We start from the raw sequence: 7,328 nt of genomic DNA, 5'->3' as shown, positions 1-7,328 counted from the left end.
CAACCAATTAGATGCTTCCCCCTCCCCTTTCAATGCTCTCTTACTTGTGATGTAATTTCTTGTATAAAAGCTATGTATCTTTACTACTTCTTTAGCCCTCCTACCGCGAGCTTATCTTGCGATGGGACGGCTCATCCTCCGGAGGTTTTTCAATAAACAACTTTTCTGCCTTCTACTGAGGGATCTCTGAGTAGTCATTTTGGGTAAGGGTCTTCTACATCCCTCACAGTTGGGGGCTCGTCCGGGATGGGGTCTTTGGGGGAGATGGCTATGTGCACCCCGAACAGGGACAGGCGCCCACAGAGTAGTTTTCTCCATGGTCTCTGGCTCTGGGTGAGCAGCCTCCCTCCCCTCTTAGACAACGACCCGAAGCAGGAATACTCAGTGGAACGTAGAATTGAAGATTGAAAGAAGTAGAGTCCTGATGGCCGGCATTTGCAGCCTGAAAAGAAACATATGTTCTCGAGGTAAAGCTCTTGGGAAGTCTGGGGGTTTATTGGCTGGGTCGAGGGAGACCCTGAGGGATTAGCCCTCTTAAATTTATTTTTGGTGTGGACTGCTGTTAACCCCAACGATAAAGGACTTTTCCTAAGGAAGCTCTCGGGTGGCTGTGGGGGCGTGAGGGTAACATAGGGCCTCCGCCAACACCTGGATCAGGTCCAGGGTGGTATAGAAGCAGTCCGAAAATTTGTATCAGGACGTTAGCTAGGAAATTCAAGACTGGAATGAACTTCCAGATATACAAGGGAAGAAAACTGGGAGGATGTGTATCCCAGGATTATTTGGGTATATCAGACTTAAATCTGTATGTAAAAGGTGAAAATAGAGTTTTGTGAATGTCTGTGTGTATGTCTGCTTTGCATTGCCTTTGTTCTGTGTTAAAAGTTAGAAAGCTCATAAGAGATAAGAATTCAGCTCTGTGTTACAGGCTGAATTGTGGGAACTGGAATTCATTCAGAGTAGTAATTCTTTCAGAGTGGCTCAGAATGTATTGGTCTTAGAATTTGGGAACTAGTTTTGGGCTTCTCAAGGAAAGAAAATCTTTTTTTCTCTTTCTCTCCCTCTGTCTCTGGCAGTGGCTTTGCAGGAGGAGGGAAAGAAGGGGGGAAAATAAAAACATAGATTGAAAGTTTGGAAAGTTTTGAGAAAATAGAAGAACAGTGGCTATCGCTCCTATAAACAAGGAGCCTGTTATCAGGACTCAGCCAGAGAAAAGAATTCTCAAGGTAAAGCAAGGATTGGTGCTTAACTCTTTCCTGGTTACTAAAGAAAAGACATGGGAATAAAGTATCTAGGTAAATTTTAGGAAATTTCACAAACTGAAGTAAAATAACTTTAAATTGGTGTGTGTGTTAAGATTGGAAAATTTAAGACCAGAAATAAGAAACTGCAGATATTGGAAGGGAGTAATAAATATAGAGTAAGAGAGGTAAATAGCTGAACACAGGGGCATTCTGACCTGTTGGACCTGTGGACTAGGCATACTTCTAAAGAAAAAACATTTTTCAGGAAAAGAAAGAAAAATCATTATTAGTAAATTTGCCTTCATGGAATTAGAGAACAGAAAGTTTAAGAAGACTAAACTGGGTAATTGTTTGCAATATTTGATTAAGAGTTTTGGGAATTTACTATATTTTAAAGAGGTACTATAATTTTGAAATTGAAATAAAATTAAAACTGGGGGAAATAATTTACTGTTGTCTTACACATGTTAGATTTATTCTGAGTATAAAATCTTAAGAATTTTTCAAATATTGTGGCCTTTACAGCTGAAGAGAAAAACTTTTCTTTTTTTTATTATTTGGTTGGACTTCAAATTGAAATATAGGTTATTAAACAAAATGCCAGTAGCTTACCTTAGGGGGGGCTTGTGTTTGTATCTCCCTACTTAAATGGTATGTTGCTTTTTAAAAGTATTGAATAATTTGTAAACTATATTGTAAGTTTTATGAAATTTGATTCAAAATTAATTGTGAATCTTGAAGTTTAAAGTTTTTTAAAAAAAAGATGATTTAAAGACAAGGGAAAAGAGATTGATTTACAAAAGCAATTAATAGTTTAAATAGAGCATCTAGTCGGAAGGATTTTTGGTTTAGGAGTGTTTAAAGTATGTAATAAATTTTGAGCAAGTAAGCATTGGGAAGAGAGAGAGACAGAGAGATGGGATAGGAGAATGAAGGTAATTTAAGAAGGATTGATTAGTAGAAACAAATGATTTCAAGAAGTCGTCAGTAGGAAAAAGAAGGAACTGGTTGGAAAGGGTAGTCACAGAGAGATGGCTGTGAGAAGGGATGTGTTTTTGTGGGAGGAGAGAAAGCGAGCAGCAGTGGAAAGCAGCAGCCGCTTGGTTCCTTTGGCTGAAGAAAACAAATGGTTATTTAAAGAGACAAATTGCTCTTACAAGATGTTAATTGATTGAATATTTGTTTCTTTAGATACATAATGGTTATGAATATTAAAGAATATGATCAGAAATGTGGTATATAGTTTGAAAGGGTTATTTCAAAAAGTTTAATTGATGTTTTCAAGAACTTTTCAGATTCTTTTTATGTGAAAATAGGAAGTTTTAATTAACTGTATTGATGCCAATTATCTGAAATGGGACTTCAAGGATAATAGTTTTTGCTTTCTTCCTTTTGAAAATGTTTTTGTTGTGAACCATATGTAGTTTGGGATTTTTCTGTATATTGGGTATTTTAAAAGCAAAATGATTGGTATATCAAATTTATTCAAGATGTAACATCTACTTGGGTATATAAGAATTGTGTGAATTTCCTGGGATAAATTTCTTACTGTTATTGATATAAGGTCATGGTAAATAACTGAGATTTATTTGAAACTTTGGAGACGAAATTCTTTGGGCTTGTAATTAATGCTATTTGGAAGTTTTAAAGCTCCACTCTTCAGTGTGCTGAAGATTGAGTTTTAACTGCTTATATTATGTTATAGTTATGTTCTTGCATTTTTTCCTCCTGTGACTGATTTCTATGATCAGAACAATAGTTAATAAGAACTGTTAATGTAATTCAAATATGTCATACCTTGCTGTTTCCAATCTGGTTATATGTAATCATTATATCCTAAATACTTAGGCAAATAAGTATTTAGCCTGGTCATCTGTCTGTTACTGGATATTTGTGTTTTATTTAAAAAAATTTTTTTTTTTAATGATAAGAGGACAATTTACAATGGTCTGTGAAACCTAACTGCTATTTATTGGAACTATAGCTGTCTGCCTATCCTGTGAAGCAAGCTTATTCCTTCACACAGGAACTGCTGGCCAATCTATACTGGCCTCCCCACATGTTATTGCAGGTCCAGACTGTTCTAACTTTGTTAGATTTAGTTTTTGTTGTTCTAGATTTTGGTCAAATTACAGATTATTGAATCTCTTCTGAGACATGGATCGGCCCATCTGAAGCTTAGATTGACACCACACCCACACCCCTGCATGGATTGAGCACCTTCGCCCATTTCTCAGCCTGAAGCAGCTAAGATCGAGACCATCGCCAGTGCTCCTGATGTAATTTGGACTGATATGGGGGAAGTGGGAAAGTGGTTGATGAATTATTGTTAAAATTACAACTCTATTACTAGAGTTAGAAAAAAATGCAAACATTACTGTGTGTTTAAGATTTGGGATGGAAATTATTAAAATTGGTTGCTGTTAAGGAAGCTATAAAATGTTTATAATATCTATGTTCACTTCAGAATATGTAATTGTTTAAGGTATTTGATTTGATTTGATTTGATTTGATTGATTTTAGGAAACTCCTCCTGTACTAGACTGTTATGTATAGGAACTTTAATTCACTCTTGGGATTTATATGTGGATGGTTATTTGACTGTTTACTTTTTTTTTTTTTTGGATGATTCCTTTCCATGAGGAAAAAAAAAGGAGAGGAAGAGATAGGGAACTAGGGAAACTGGTGGATTTTTCTCAAAATACCTAAAAGAGTGGGAACCCTTAGTTTTCTTTCACTTTTGCCTTATGTACTTCTGCCCCACCCCCTATACCACCAGTTCAGATTGAATTGGAAGTCCTTAAACAATCCTTTTTGTTTTTATTATGTTTTAGCTTTGAAACCCCTTATTCTGTGGAATTGCCCTGGCAGACTCAGTTTTGGGAACTATTCTGTTTTAAAGAAATCTCTAAGATAAAGACACTTGTCTCGGGACTGGCAATCTCCAGCTCTGTAACCCCAGTTTCTTAACTGGTACCTCAGCATTTTTAATAACATTGCCCTTTTGAGATCAAGCCTTTAAAGTTTGGGGTTTGCCTGCCTTCATGTTCTAACTGTGCATGCTCTGATAGCTCTGCTCAGAAATCTGTATTCTAGTAGCAGCCCTGTCTGTCCCCCTGGGTGGGGACAGGTGGAGCTACACTAAGCCTCACCCTTCTCCCCTAGAGTGGGATGCCCCTCTGAATGGGCAGCATGACTGTCTTGAGCCCTGCTACTCCCTTTATAAGCAGAAGCTGAGTTAAGTGCACAAATGACTGCAGACCACCTAACACAGTGAACTGTCCATCTCAAACTGGATTCTCTGGCTGAGATGAGGGCCTTTGTACTGCTGATAACTCTGGGGTTGTCAGGAAGAGACTTGCCCTTGCTATAAGTCCTTGTATTTTCTAGTTTCATTTTGACTTATTTGCCTCACATTGGATTGGTCAAAATTATGGTGCTGAGACCTCCCAGGTATCTTTGGGAGGTAATTCAATAATTCAAATATTCAGAAGAAGAGTGTGTAATGTTGTGCCTCAGTTTCCCTAGATTGTCATCTTTATTTATCTTTGTATTTTTATGTTTGCCAAATGCCAATCTGTTCTGTGATAACTGTTTCTAAGATAGTTGGTGGAAGCAATTTTTATGGTATGAACTTATTGCAATCAATGGTATTATCCTGTTGCTGCTATGTCTATCCTGTATAATTACATTAGTAACCAGAATAGTTCAGTGGTCCCTATCAAAATATTGCATACAGAAGATGCTATTAAAATGATAATTCTTCAGAGAAAAGACTGGAATGTATTAAAGAGGGATGATCTTGATTGTGAACTTGATAAACAATGTATAGATATATTAACTGATTTTGAAAAGTGTGTAAGTTCTTCATAGAAATATGATAAAAATCATTTACATGTTAGAAGGGGGGAGCTGTGGGGAAAAGATAAGGTGAAGAACTTACAGGAATGTATGAATTCTTTTTCTGTATTTTATTATTTCTGTGTCTCCCCTATGACCTGTATATGTGCAGGCTCATATCTACTTGAGCCTTGGCCAGCTAGAAACATATTTACTTAACCTGAACTGATGACATTTATTGGTATTTGACATTTATCAATATTTAGTCTATTAGCTGGACCACTGTCTGCTTGATTAAGCCTGAAGGCCTGACTTTGTTTCCCAGAAATCAGGAGATTTCAGGGAAACAGAAACCTTCCATTCCAATCTCCCCAACTAGCAACAACCAATTAGATGCTTCCCCCTCCCCTTTCAATGCTCTCTTACTTGTGATGTAATTTCTTGTATAAAAGCTATGTATCTTTACTACTTCTTTAGCCCTCCTACCGCGAGCTTATCTTGCGATGGGACGGCTCATCCTCCGGAGGTTTTTCAATAAACAACTTTTCTGCCTTCTACTGAGGGATCTCTGAGTAGTCATTTTGGGTAAGGGTCTTCTACATCCCTCACAGAAGTGATACTCAATAAAGATAAAACATTGACATCTATATGTAGTCTTGGTCCTGATAAAGAATTATTGTGTGATCAGAAAAGTGTATTGACTTTCATGTCAAGGAGACATTACTCAAATATGAAGAATATCAACTCCTATATACTGCAAAGTCTCTTCAAGGTTGGATACTATGCCCATCAATTGGAGAATGGCTAAATAAATTGTGGTATATGAATATTATGGAACATTATTGTTCTGTAAGAAATGACCAGCAGGATGATTTCAGAGAGGCCTGGAGAAACTTACATGAACTGATGCTAAATGAAATGAGCAGAACCAGGAGATCATTATACTGGCAACAACAAGAGCATATGATGATCAATTCTGATAGACATGGTTCTCTTCAACAATGAGATGATTCAAACTAATTCCAACTGTTCATTGATGAAAAGAGCCATCTACACCCAAAGAGAAGACTGGGAACTGAGTGTGGTTCATAACATAACATTTTCACTCTTTTTGTTGTTGTTTGCTTGCATTTTATTTTACTTCACTTTTTCTCTTGTGTGGCATAATTATATAAATATATATGTATATATTGGATTTAACATATATTTCTACCATGTTTAATATATATTGAACTATTTGCCACCTGGGGAGGGTGTGAGGGAAGGGGGGAAAATTGGAACATAGGGTTTTGCAAGAGCTAATTTGGAAGAATTGTCCATACACATGTTTTGAAAAATAAAAAGCTTTAATAAAAAAAAAAAGAAAAAAAAGGTTGGATCCTAAACTACTTGAGTCAACCATGCCTCATGATCTCCCCTGCTTTTCCCATCATTTCTTTGTAGATTATATTCCTTATTTTCCTCGACTTTTTCTACTATGCTCTAGAAGATTCTTCATATAGCACTCCATTCCTGGAATTCACATGTTGGAAGTGCTTTCCTCCAGGAAGTTATGTGTTGCTCAGTGTTTAATAACAGGGTATCTCTCCCCCCAAAAAATTATGGAAGATATACTTTTAAATTTTATAAGCATTATTTTCTCTATCATTTTCTTAAATTTAGACAACAACAACAAAAACAATGTATAAATCAAGCCCCCATGTGTGGTGCTTTGTCAATTTCTGAGGTATAAATGAGCATACTGAAAATTTTACAATCACTTCTTACAAGGGAGTATGAGCTAGCTCTAGCACATCACTGTATCTACTTCTGATTGGATAATTCTTCCCAGAACTTGCATGGGGAGGGGCCATTCTGTTCGGGCTAGCTTTCCGGAGATCCTCCAGAAGGCCCTTGAACTCAGCAAGATAGACATCAGGAGAATGGACAAGAACAGAGGCCAAAGTCTTTATTGTCTCTTACACAGTCTGTGTCTGTAATAATGTGATTCAGTCTCAGTATGACCCAATCTCCTCCAGAAGTCTGTCAGTCTCAACCAGTCTCCCCTCAGTCTGATTTTGTCCCCACTTTAAATACCTTATTACATCATTACAGTATACTATGTGTGAACTAGAAAACCATTACATCACCATGCTAAGTACTAAGTATATGTAAACTAGAGAACCATTATCTCATCAATTCTATTGAGTTAACACCTTGTTTCCAGTATACTTTGTCCAGAGTTCAGACTCTGGATACTCATGT

The 7,328-nt window shown here is 36.8% G+C and overlaps 1 long non-coding RNA gene across 1 annotated transcript; it reads left to right on the top strand.

The window, feature by feature from the left end:
• Positions 1–393: 393 nt before the first annotated feature.
• On the top strand, positions 394–5,641 carry LOC127537848 (uncharacterized). Its single transcript, XR_007947618.1, has 2 exons — positions 394–467; positions 3,380–5,641. It is a non-coding gene; the product is annotated as an uncharacterized LOC127537848 (long non-coding RNA).
• Positions 5,642–7,328: the final 1,687 nt, after the last annotated feature.

This window comes from Antechinus flavipes, chromosome 1 (assembly GCF_016432865.1).
Source record: "Antechinus flavipes isolate AdamAnt ecotype Samford, QLD, Australia chromosome 1, AdamAnt_v2, whole genome shotgun sequence".
In the NCBI taxonomy this organism is placed as follows: Eukaryota; Metazoa; Chordata; class Mammalia; order Dasyuromorphia; family Dasyuridae; genus Antechinus; species Antechinus flavipes.
Note: the sequence above shows the minus strand (reverse complement) of the source record. Positions and strands in the feature narration are given on the sequence as shown.